At 46.7% G+C, this 13451-nt stretch overlaps 1 protein-coding gene across 2 annotated transcripts in view; it reads left to right on the top strand.

The window, feature by feature from the left end:
- LOC147881886 (MBOAT (membrane bound O-acyl transferase) family protein) overlaps positions 1 to 13451 on the top strand; it is a 75228-nt gene extending 61777 nt beyond the window's left edge. For both annotated transcript variants that reach the window (XM_087401548.1, XM_087401549.1), the window contains exon 20: positions 13320 to 13451. The gene's annotated coding sequence lies outside the window, so the exon portion shown is untranslated. The remainder of the gene's footprint in view (positions 1 to 13319) is intronic.

Here is a 13451-nt window from a genome sequence, read left to right as displayed (position 1 = left end):
TGCTCCTGACGCATGATGGCTCGAGATGTATTGAAGATCATGACCTTGGTTTTACCCAGGTTGACCTTCAAATCATGAGACTCACAAAAGGACTGTAGTGCGTCTAGGTGTCTCTGAAGCCCCTCTGCTGAGGAAGACAAGAGAGCCACGTCGTCTGCATAGAGCAAAATCTGCATCAGCGTGTCCGCAAGAGAGCAACCTACACCCCCCTGTGTCTGCATCACTGTCTCAAGCTCGTCAATGTAGAGGCGAAACAAGGTAGGCGACAAAGGACACCCTTGTTTGACCCCGATGGTACTCATGATCTCGTCTGTCCACTCGGATCCTACCCGAACTCTGCCAGAAACTCTCTCATAAAGTGCCATGACAGCCCAAATGATCTCCTGGTCATAACCCAAGTCCTGTAGGCGCCGTATGAGGCGGGCTCTCGGGACCGTGTCAAATGCCTTGCGAAAATCCATAAAGCAACAATAAACCCTCTGCTTCCGTGATCTCGCCTCCTCGATGATACATCTGAGCGTCAGAATGTGGTCCATGGTTCCATGATCACGCCGGAATCCGGCCTGTCCTGCTGCTCTGAGTTCTCAACACTCTGCAAGTCTGCTAACCTCGGAGTCAAGTACTGATGCATAAATCTTGGACATGTCCAATCATAATGGTCCTGTAGTTCTCCGGGCTCATGGGATCCCCTGTCTTGTGGATGGGTGAGATAGTGTTAATGGTCCAAGTGTGTGGAAATCCCAAACAAACCGCTTCATTAAAAAGCGTTGCTAAGATCGGGGCTAGGAGGTTAATCCCATATGCAATGAACTTAGTACATAGTCCCTCATGATCCTTCGCTCAGCCATTATGAAGTTTCATTACAGCATCCTTTACCCCTCCTCTAGTGAAGAGGGTGCAGGATGTGGGACGAGGCATGTGTGAGGCTAGGGATTGGCTGATTTGGGATGTCATAAAGTGTGCGTGCATAATCAAACCAGATCTGGGTGTCAGTGAGTGGCGGAGGGGACCGTCCTTCTAGAAATCTCCGCCAGAAGTCCTTAGAGTTGTTACTAAACAAAATGTTCAGTAGCTCCTCCTTGTTTCGACGAACGAAGTCTAGTTTCTTCCTTCGTACCAGTCTACGGTATTCACGTAGCGTATCTGGTGCGCTCGGAAGACTGCTTTTGGTTTCGAATCTGAGTTGACGGCGTAAGGCCTTACACTCATCATCGTACCAACTATTATAGGGTATGGTTCCAGGGGGTGGTGGGCGGGTGGAGTGGGTGGTGTGGGGAAAGGCGTGAATGGCAGCCTCGTGTAGTGAGCAGGTGACAAGGGCGGCACGATCCTCTAAAAGGGGTATGAAGTCAATATAAGCGAGAAGTATGTACAGACGGCCAGAGTAAGAAGGTGAGTGATCCCGATCAAAGCGTATATCGTGGTAGGTGGAGTAAGCATTGAGTGGGGTGGAAGGTGCTGTGCGAAGGGAGGTGGAGATGCGAAAGAAAAGGTATGTGTGATCAGCCCCTGGGGGGAGAGGTGCTACAATGAAGTCAGTAATGCGAGATGTGAAGACAGGGGATTCCATGATGTAATCAACAACACTGGAGCCCCCCCCATGTGGAAAGCATGTGAAACCACTTGAAGCTAGCCATCTGTCAAGACCATTATAGATAATAAGATCATGTATTCTGCCCAGGTCTAATCGGGCCTGCCCATAGGATGAAAGTGGACCTCGCCTGTCAGCCGAAACCCGTAGCATACCTGCCTCCTCAAGGTCAACATCTGCCAGTAGAGTGGAATCATCTCTGAAATCAAGAAGTGGTACCTGACGGGTCCTTGTCCTCGCGTTGAAGTCCCCCACTAGAAGGACTTCTCCGCGGCTAGAAAAGTCAACGATGGACTGATAAAGGGTAGAGGTGTGAGGCCCTCATCCATAGAGATCGCTGGCTGATCTCGAAGGACTGACCTGCGTCGTAGAGCTGAAAGTCGTGCGTGAGTGTCATGAAATCGTATGATCAGGGATTGCTCTCGGTTGGGATCTCTCCCCACCCGCCATGCCCTCTCTATCCCGTGCTTTGCCACACCCAGGGTAGCGGTCACGAATGCAGTCGCATCTACCATCGGTGTAGCCTCAGTGTGTGGGATCCCGCGTACTCTGATGTTGAGAGCCTTACTGGCTCTCTGCTGCTGCTCCATGAGGGTAGCCGAAACGGTGACCCTTGCGGGTTCCCGTTTGGCCACGTCAACCCATCTGGAAGTCTTCTCAATAGCAGATTGCATGCTCGCAATCTGTGCCTCGATCATCGGGGTACTCCTTGGGACAGTGTGTATGGCTGTGACCTCCTGTCGGAGCTGCATGATATCCTATCCGAGTCCTTGAATAAGACCCGCCTGCTCTCGAATGGCCCTAGCTTGCTCCTGTATGATGCGGCTCTGCTCCTGGTTGAAGCGGACCTGCTCTCGTGCGAAGCGAGCCAGCTCCATCTCATGCTCACGAAAATTATGTATCTCCGTGAGTAGGGTCTCACGGGCCTCTGGTGTGTCAGTCCACCCATGTCCATGCTGAAACTGTGGTGACTGTGGCATGAAAGAGTGGGATTGAGTCCGAAAACTGGACAGTGGCTGAGTGAGGAACGGAGATGACAGTGGAATGGGTGAGGCAGTCCCAACGGGGTGTGGGAGGATGGGCTGACTGAGAGGGAGAGGGGAGAGTGAAGCGTAATGCGGCACAGTGTATGACACCTCGGAAGTAGGTGTCATAAGCTGTGTGAGAGCTGTAATAGGAGAAGAGGGAAAGGGAACAACAACCGGCGCCATGGGCATGAGTATGTCACCGATCGTAGATGTAGATGGAGCTGAGACTGGAACTAGAGCTGGGCTTGAAGTGGGGAGACTGAAGTCGAAGTAGATATAGAGATAGAGATAGAGGGAGCTGAGGTTGGTGGAGCTGAAAACGAAACTGACACTGCAGCGGGAGTTGAGGTTGAGGTTGAGGTAGAGATAGATGCTGAAGAAGCTGAGGCGGGTCATAACTTTGCCTTGCTGTTTACCCTGAGTCCACTTCGGTTGTAACGTGTGTTCACATCCTCCAAATTCAGTTGTGTCGTTTGCTTTTTTTTTGTTGTTGTTATTTTCATCTTTCTTGGCTTTGTCCCCCATTCTCTTGGGGTGCGGGTGCAGATCGTAGTGTTAATGTTCAGCCGGGAGTGGGAGCACCAGTTCCCCCCCCATAATGGGAGGCACGTCCAGTGCGAGGTGGTGGAGAGGTAGTGCGGAAGCCTGAAGTGGAGAGGCAGCCAAGAGGTGGAGAAGGAGGAGAGGCTAGGTTTTTTTTTTTTTTTTTTTTCCACGGAAAAGAGACCTCCAAAAAAAAAAAAAAGAGAAAGAAAGAAAAAGGAGGGAGGGAGGGAGGTGGGTAGTGGCTGAGTGAAGGGGTAGCGGGGAGCGAAAGGGGGGGGGTGCGGTTAGCTGCAGCAGCGCCCAGGGAGGGCTGAGCGGGGGGTAGCGGGGGAGGGGGGGTTAGCGGAGGGCTGAGCGGGGGGGTAGCAGAGGGTAGTGGGGGCTTAGCGGGGGGGCTGAGCGAGGGTGGCGGAGGGGTAGCGGAGGGCTGAGCGGGGGGGGGGGGTAGCAGAGGGTAGCGGAGGGCTGAGCGGGGGGGCTGAGCGGGGGGTAGCGGAGGGCTGAGCGAGGGTAGCGGGGGGTAGCGGGAGGGCTGAGCGAGGGTAGCGGAGGTTAGTGGAGGGCTGAGCGGGGGGTAGCGGGGGGGCTGAGCGGGGGGGCTGAGAGCGGGGGGCTAGAGCTAGAGCGGGGGGGCTGAGCAGAGGGGTAGCGGGGGGTAGCGGGGGGGGCTGAGCGCGGGGCTGAGCAAGTGGAGCGAGGGGAAAGTGATATTCGATGCTAGCTTGGATGATGCCTTTCAAATGCAGACCTAGATTGGGGATCTGAGCCTCTAAACTGGCTACAAGAGCATTAAAGAATGGAGAGAATTATTTGGCAGAAACACAATATATGAGCGATAGGTCAATTAAGAAAACCAGAGTAATGAAGAACTTTATGGCCATGCACACAGCATCTTGTGAGAAGGGAAAAATGGAGGGGAGAGCAAAAGCATGGAGCAATCCTGAGTTGAATTTGCAAGAATGAAGTACAAAGGGGCCGTCAACATGACAAAACCCTAAAACCTTAGGCTAACCCTAGGTTGAGTTAAAACTCACCCAACCACCAACTGTGGCTAAGAGGAAAACCTCAGAAGGAAAAAGTGCCCCTAACCATCCAAACTCACAGCCTTTAATATTACAATATTTCCAACTTCCCCCAATAGTGACAATGTGTTAAGCTTCAAACTTTGCTTTGGATAGGGCCTAGGAAAACAGCAGATCAAACTGATCTCTCCTGCATGCAATCTCTCTTTGACATAATGATATTGAATCTCAATGTGTTTCATGCGTGGATGAACCTCAATGTGTTTCGTGCGCGCATGAAGCACATGATTTTGTGCGAATGCAATATCACTTTGGCTGTTAGTTTCTATGCGAGTAGATGGCTGCAAACCACCATGAAGATCTGCTGTCAATCTCTTGAGCCATACCCTTCAACTATAGTTGTGAAGGCTGGTCTGTACTCAGCTTCACAAGATGACGTTGTTTCTTGCTCAACCAAGAAATGCATGAATTGCCAATAAAGAACAATTTCCACTTGTGGAATATGTGGTATCCTAATCTCCAGCACAATCTAGATCATTGAAAGCATGCAAGTCAGAGTCATCCCCCCTTGGCATAAAACGGACGACGAGACTGAGTACCCTGTGGGTACTTGAAAACACGCTTTACAGCACACCAATGCTTTGTCTTTCGGCTGTGCATATACCTGCTCAACTGGGATACACTGTGAATATTTGGATGGGCATTGCAGAGATAAATAAGGCATCGAACAGCTTGACTGTATATGTCAGTATTAAAAGGCTCACATGCATCATGCATGGACAGCCTCAACCCTGGCTACATGGGAGTTGAAATAGGCTTCAATTCTGAAAGTTGAACCTTTGTAACAGTCCCTGAATGTATTTTGACTGTTTGAGCATAATCCCTTCATGTGTTTGCATAAACTGAATGCCCAAATAATAGTGTAAAAGCCCAGATCAAACATCTCAAATGAAGCTTTAAGATCCTTCTTGAATTTTACCATCTTTTCTTCACTTGGGCCTGTTAGAAATGAGCCTTGGTGTGTGGTCCTAACCCCTCTCATGGTGGCACCTTGGTAAAATATGTGAATATTAGAGGGGCTAAGAAGGCCCTTGGCAAGCGCAGGTGACACGTGGAAATGGGATAGAAATCCCATATATAATGGTGAAACTTGAGGAGCCTTAGATATAAAGAAGACTTGAGACTCTCCCCACAATCCCAGCTGGCTCTTTTTGGGGAGTGGGGAGATGTGTGTGGCTAGGGGGCAGGGGTGTAGGACCCCCGTACTGGGCGCTTCCCTTGAACACATGGCAGCCATGCAGAGGCTGCCTACAGTGGTATCAGAGCAGGCAATCGGCCTGTGGACTGTGGCAACGACATGTGGCAACGGCGACAGCGGCGACTGTTGGTGGAAAGCCGTGCGTGGCGATTCTACGGCGGCTGCACATGCGGGAGGTGATGACCTGTGTGTGCTGTCCGTGATTTGAAGACTGGCGTGGGAATTGATGGCTTGTGTCAGTGGACTGCGCAGTATTAATTGGCGGCCTGGGCTCTTAGTGGGTGGCCGCATGTGATTGGCTGTTCGGGCCCTGAGTGGGTGTGCAGCATTTGTGGACTGGCAGTTCGACATTCGTGGGGTTAGGCCTATGGGGGGGTGTTAAAAATGAGCCTTGGTGTGTGGTCCTAACCCCTCTCATGGTGGCAGCTTGCTAAAATATGTGAATATTAGAGGGGCTAAGAGGCCCTTGGCAAGTGCAGGTGACACGTGGAAATGGGATAGAAATCCCATATATAATGGTGACACTTGAGGAGCCTTGGTTGTAAAGAAGACTTGAGATTCTCCCCACAATCCCAGCTGGCTCTTTTTGGGGAGTGGGAAGATGTGCGTGGCTAGGAGGTGGGGGTGTGGGACCCCCCGTACTCGGTGCTTCCCTTGAACACATGGCAGCCATGCAGAGGCTGCCTACAGGGCCTGTGATCAGCAAATCATCCACATACAATATGACTATCAACAAATCCATTTTGTCCTTCTTGACATAAAGGGTACTCTCAGTTCAACTATTCTGTAGACCGTAATTGGTTAAAATCTGTGAATTTTCTCATACCAGCTTGTTTCAGCCCATAAAGTGCCTTATGGAGTCTGCATACTTATGTTGATGTGAAAACCAACAGGCAGGCTCACATACACTTCTTCCTGCAAGTCTCCATTGAGAAAGTCTATTTTTATATCCAACTGATGTACTTTCCACCCAAAATGAGCAACCAATGAACAAACACATCTGATGGTGGGGGCAAAGGTTTCATCATAGTCTATCCTCTTTTGTTGAGAGTAGCTCTTGGCAACCAAGCTTGCTTTGTACCTATCAATGGTACTATCAGATTTTCTTTTCATCTTGTACGTCAAATTGTCCCAATAGCTTACTTCCCTATGGGCAAGTTCCCATGTATTGTTCTTCCTGATAGAATCCAATTTTAACCTCATGGCCCTCATCCAATGCTCACTGTCTTGAGCATCCTCAAAACTGCTTGGTTCATCTGTATCATATAGTGAACTCATCCAAGCTGATTCAGCAAAGTTTGCTCCACCTGTCCTTCTTGAACCAGCCCTTGTCCTACTGGAGAGAGGGGTTGAAATTCTGTTGTCTTGCAGAGTTTGCAACAGCCATCTAGTCACAGTTCTAGCTTTCTGTGAGGCAGCTCTCTCCTGTCCAACAACCTCTTGCACATCCTCATGTGCGCATTCGAAGGTTGCTGTGCATCAGCATGCACAGGCCGAATATTCTTATCTTCTACCTTCTCTGAAGTGCCTTCAACTGCCAGTGGAAGTAACCCTTCAAACACATCCTGAGTATCTGTATGCAGCTGCCGATCAAACTCAATCATGGAGTGATCTGTATTTTCTGCAAGTCTCACATCTCTACGGACAAAAATCTTTCTTGTCTAAGGATTGTAGGGACGGAAAGCCTTGCTCTCAGTGTTGTAACTTGCAAAAATGCATTTAATTGCCTTATCGTTCAAGCTTGCTTCTCAAGTGCTAGGCATATGTGCATAGGCTATGCAGCCAAACACCTTGAGGTAGTCCACCTTGGATTTTCTGTTATACCAAGTCTCCAAAGGAGTCAGAGTTTTCAAGGCCTTGGTGGTATTTGCTCAAAATGTGTGCTACACACATTTTTGCCTCCATCCAAAAAATGTTTGCAACCTCTTCCCTTTGATCATGCATTTGACCATCTCCATCAAGGACCTGTTCTTCCTCTTAAAGCAAGACCATTTTGCTGAGGTGTGTGTATGTGGCTGTACACTGATGCATAATCCCTCTTTCCTTTTACAATTCTTTAAAGGCATTCGACATATATTCCGGCTTCTAGCAATAATGGCATGTACTCTCTTTCTTGCACTAACCTGCATTTTCTGAATTTTTCTTTGATGGATGAACTGAAACAATCATACCAAAATGAGGCTCATTTCCGGCTTTAAGCAACAAGGCTTGATTACCATCATGCACATCAATAGACAAAATTTTCCTTGTCTGTTCTTTCTGCAATAACACCCCCACAACTCTTCATTAATGCTTAGCAGTTGTTCTCTAGATCTTGGATCTTAGTGAAATGATTTGACATTCTCGAGCCTCGTGGCATTGTCAACTTGTCTCCTTCAAGAAAGAGACACTGACCTCATTCCTGTCTAGATACATATTCTCCAAGGTATCCTAAGCTCGCTTGGAAATCCTGGAGGAATGGATATCAGGTATAATGAACTTCTTGACAAGTAAGGCAATGGGTGACAAGGCCTGGGCACCTCTAGCATCCGATCACCTCTAATCCTGAGTAGCGGTAATAGGTGCAACTGGTCTCACCTAAGCTTGCTGTGTTTAATGGGTTTACCTCCTTGGTCAGGTGTACCAGGAGCAATGATGCATCTCCTAGACATCCATCTCCACCTGTAACAAAACCCCATAGACTCTTTGCAACCAACGGATTTTTTACGATAAAGCTCTATAGGGCATAATTAGTGCCATCCAATATCCTCCTGAGCCAAAACTCCAAAAACATCTCCCGGATTTTGATTATGATTGAGAGCCATCTTCAAAGACGAATGCACATGTAGTCCCAAAAAATCACGTGCTATGAATATATTGCACCAACAAAAGAACATTGTTGCACAAACCAATACTTGGGTAGGAAAATGCAACTTGAATATAGCAGCTTTGAACTGGAAAAGTGGACTGTTTGAACTACATAGACGCACATGAACACACGCACACGCACACGCACACATTTTTTTTTTGGGTGAAATTTTTTGAGACGTTATATTACAAAGTAATTATCCTAAAACGAGATGCGCCAAAGTACATCAGCAGAAGATCTCACTATATGACAAGTATACATTAGAGTCTGTGTAATGAGTTTGCAGACAATCATAGAGAGATTGCTGCAAGGAGCGCCTCTCTGTATGTGTGTGTGTGTGTGTGTGTGTGTGTGTATGTGTGTGTGTGTGTGTTTGTAAGTTTTTACTAGTAAAAAGTGTGTGTGTGTGAATTAACCTCTCTCTCTCTCTCTCTCTCTCTCTCACTTTTTTTTTGTGAAACTAATAACATTATATTATGAAACATCCATTTTACAACAGGGCAGTGCTCGAGAAATCTCTCTCTCTCTCTCTCTCTCACACACACACACACCTTTTTAGTGAAATCTTTTATTTCTGTGTGGGAAACCCCAAAAAGAGGTAAAAACCCACCATAAGTACAAAGAAAAAAATTTGCAAGTAAAGCCTCAGAGCAAAGTCATGAGGCAGCCGAGTAAAAAGTTACAAGATCAAACTGGAGGAGGATCAAACACAACATCCTCCAGTTTCAGATTGTTGCTTTGTAAAAATTGATGCAGTGAAGAAACTACACCATCAATAAAAACCACTTGTTTTTTGCCCTTGTGATTCTTCTTAATATAAGGTGAAAGCTGGAATTTTTGAATCATAGGGTCAAAAATTTGTTGCAACATAGGATGAAAAGACTCCAGAGAAAAAGAAACATCTGCATCCTGAACAGAAAGAGACTTTGACACAGTCTTCACAGACATGGGAAGTGGATCAATATCTGTACTCTCTGAAGAAGGAGCATATGACGAAAGAGCTGCATCAGATAAATCATGACTCATCATGTCAGCTTCAGTCGGGATAGCAACCTGAGAGAGCATGCAGATCATCTTGTAAAATCCGGATCCTCTGTTAAGCTTCATTGTAAAAATCCAAAAGCTGTGGATGATTAGACAACATGTCTTCATCCATCCACTTGGCATTCAATGCCGAATAGTTCTTGAATTTTACAAGGTACCTATAAAATTCCTTGCCCTGGGGGCCTTTGTGTACAGTATGATACACAATTTGTTCTCGTTGAAGGACCTCCTCCAGCTCATCCACTTTCAGTGGATCCTCTGTTATTGGCTCTATAGGCTCCGGTCCGTGATATTTCTTTAGAAGACTCACATGAAAGGCATTGTGAATCCTCCAATGCTCTGGTAGTGCCAATCTATTTATAATTTCATTAATCTCTTCTGTAACCCTGAAAGGGCCATAATACCTGGGAGATAACTTTGCATACACTTTTTCTTTGTCCTTAATCTTGGGGAGCCTAGCGTTTTCAAACTTCAAAGGTATCCGATCCATGTCAGTAACTATCACTACGAACATGGCCGTTGTGTGTTTGACCTGATACTGGAGCACTGCGAGGCTAAGCAGCAACAGGTGGTTACTCGTGCTCCAATATGTCTTCCACATGGTCTTATCTTCCACCAACTGGAGTGAATCTCATAGCATGTGGACCGGTTGGAGCATCCCGTCCATAGCTTGGTTTCTGCTCCACCTCTATACTCGGGCGGGTCTTCGATAAATTTTTGGGCACCGAGGCTTGTTTGCCCACAGAGATTGACTCACGCCTTTTAGGTCGATGGCCTTGCTTGTGGGCCGTGGCTCACAGCCCATGGACAGACTCATTGGAGGACTCGAAATCTTGGCCTTTTGTGGATAAACGCTCGGATTCTTTAAACCACCGCCTCGAGGACTCTCCCCTGTCAAGCTCCTCAAGACGTCTCGGATGAAGCTCAAGGACTGGTTCACTCTTGGTGTCGTGTAGTCGCCAATTTCCGCCTCATCATGTGCATGGCCTAGCCTTCTCCATTCTCAAGCTCTTCGCTGTTGGGTGGCCTTTGTTACTCCCACTCGTCGTCGTTGGCCGTCTATCCTTGATTCTGATTTCATTCAAACTTCCATAGTCAGATTTCGCCAGTTGCTTCTGCCTCGGTAGGTGTTGTTCTCTCCTGGCTTTGTTTCTTTGGTGTCTCTTCGAGCATGTGTCAGACATTGGTCAAAGCTTGAAGTAACCTACAGGCTATTTGGATGCACTCCTCTGTCCAAACAGGTCTTCACACACTGCAAATCATCCTCAAATACTCGGATGTATCTTCTATAGTAATATGCTAATCCAAGCAACTGTCGTAGCATGAACTACTGCTCTCAATGTCTATGTACTCAATTCTAAGACTGCTATGGTCAATCCTCTCAATTCCTTTCTCATTCTTTTCAGAAATCAGTTCTCGGCAAGATCGCCAAATGTTGTCGGTCTTTTTCCTCACCCCTCGGTTGATTGGTGAGAACCCTGTGCTCAGTTGCGAATAGTGTTAGTGCTTGGATGGAAGATGCCTTCTCTTGCACTCCCGGGTTTACTTGGTGCGTGGAGCGTACTCACTTCTTGGGTGTAGAAGTTAGATGTCAAGAAATCTATCATGGGGGCTTATGCTGCGTGGGCCAAACTGTATAAAGACGGGTGGAAGAGCAAGGGCGAATGTGTGCAAGGATTGCAATGATACCAAGTTACACACCAAATCACAACCAATACTTGTATTAAGGAAAGGCCTCGGCCTATTACAAACACCGTGGCTGCAACAGTGCTCGTGCAACAATCAGTGTGTGTAACTTACACTTAGGGCACAACACTCTCTCAGAGCAACATGAATCTCTTTTACACTCGGACAATGGACATACAAAAGTATAAACTAGAGCAAAGAGTGAGCCCGTTCTAATCGGATTCCAGACTTAAATAATCACTGGCTGTTCTATAAACCGACTTCCTAAATTCTACCTAGAATCTCCTGCGAACCGCTAGCACTGATTGGACTCCCTGTGTGGCCTTCTAGTGCTTTCCCTAGCCATTCGGGCACTCGCCACTTGGATACCTAGAGGGTTTGACCTGAGTGCTTGATCACTTGTTGACCCAAGGTCAATGTGTCCGGTCTGTCATGTCATGCACTTTGGCTCTCTGTGACCAGCAATCAGCATCTAGCTGGAGCTGCTTGCATACAGGGCAAAGAACCCTTGTACCCACTGCTTTGAGAAGCCTAATTTCCTCATGGTTCCCTCCTAGAAGGGCCAGTCGACCCTGTCATAGGCTGTGTCGATATCCAAGAGTAAACTCACAAGCGGTTGAGTGAAGGCAATAGTGAGATTATTTCCTCAAAGTGAGGCTGGTTGTGGGCCCTTATCTCCTGAATAAGTGAAAGGGGGATGTTACAGCATGGGAGTAGCTGGGTGAGAACCTGCAGATGAGTCTACATTTGCTTTGTATCACCGGCATATCTGAAACAGTCACTCCTATAGGGATATTCTCCACATATTGCTGTTTAGGATGTTGAATCTTCTCTTTATCTTTTGGCTCCAGAAATGTAGAATTAAAAGGATTCCGCAAAAGAGCATTGTAGACTCTAGAGAGAGCTTCTAATAGATTTCTATCTGGAAGAAATGTTGGTAAGAAATGTTTGCAAACGGGTTTAGCAATTGAGCTTCTAAGAGGGTTTGAGACGTCTTTGTTGGCCAAGTTATAGCAGGTTCATTCTAACAATAGATTCTGAAATATGACATGTAGAAGAGAGGAACTTGTAGACAATTGACAAGGAAGGCTGCATTAAACTTATAGAAGGCCCTCCCTTTATCTTAGTGTGAACTCCCTTACCCTTCAGTGCATGCAGACATATGGCAGAAGCATTTTGAGTGTCTCCCTTCACCTACCCCCCCTGAATGATATTCTGTGTTGTGTCCTTTGTACTTGTGGGATATGCCCTTGTGACTATTTAGTCTTTGTTTTTTTTTTTCAGGTCAACATTGGTTATTGTGCATCTGGAGTGTTTGGATGTTTGAATTGTGTATTAAAGGGCTAGTTTGTGCCTATCTTTTTTTTCAATTAATATGTTGTCCTTGTAATATTGCTTTCTTGCTCTGCGGTTCATCATCATCTCCGGCCTCTCATGGTCTCGGTCTCCCTTTTTTTTTTTGTGAGGAAGAGTGAAGGAGTGGTCTTCTCGCTTCCTCAACGGGTTTGAGCAAAAGGAAGTGAGAAAGTTGGGGTGGAGAGGCACTTTATTTGAGATGTGCTGGCAGTCCGTATTGTGGTGGCAAGATCAGTCTGCTAAATTTGTTGGATGGTGGAAAATCAAGCCCTGAGAATGTTTCTCGATCCATACAAGCACAATTTCCCTAGATAAAAAATCTCAAAACGAGTTAAGAATCTCATGTCCCAGATGCTGTCAGTGTCTCTACTTATAGTGTGGGATGGGCAATGTGGGTGTTGTATGTTGATGAAGAAACCATCATATACTCGTGTCTTTTAAATCAAGTCAATGCTAGTTGCTGCAGGGTTGTCGTTACAGAGGATTTGCCTCAGGGATGTGGTAAGGAAGTAGTTTGCTTGGCCTGAGCAGCTGGTGTAGCCTGCCCGATTCTGCTATCTGAGGAAGATGAATGGACTCGGTTCATGGAATCCTGTCTCTCAATCTAGCAAGCACAGTTGAATGCAGATACTTGGCATTGTAAAATGAAGCCTTTGTACTAATGTGCCTCAGTCCACCTATGTAGGTGAAAGTGTGTCACTACATTGGACTCCATGAAATTCAACCAAGGGAGCATCCCTCTTAGACCTTCAAATGCAGAAATTCTTTTGACTTTAAATGTTCTGATTGTTTATGTAACTTTGTATTCAAGCACTTAGCAAGCTGGCTATCTCCCATGTTAGCAAAATGTGCAGATAGTTGGAAGATCCTTGATTATTTAGAATTTTCTTTTAAAAGGAGGCCCGATACTGACTCTGATCTATGTTGTACTGTGCTATAGGAGCAAAGTTGAACCTCTGTGATGCTCTGATAGCATCACTCTATGCTTGCCAGGAACAAGCCGAGGATGACATCTGAGTGCTATGCAAGGTTACAACCACTCCTTACAGCCAAACAGATTAATCATGCAGGG

The sequence above is a fragment of the Dipteris shenzhenensis genome, chromosome 30 (genome assembly GCF_047967505.1).
Source record: "Dipteris shenzhenensis isolate YYH24624 ecotype China chromosome 30, Dip_SZ_1.0, whole genome shotgun sequence".
NCBI lineage: Eukaryota > Viridiplantae > Streptophyta > Polypodiopsida > Gleicheniales > Dipteridaceae > Dipteris > Dipteris shenzhenensis.
The sequence above is the reverse complement of the archived record's forward strand: the minus strand, read 5'-3'. Positions and strand labels throughout refer to the sequence as shown.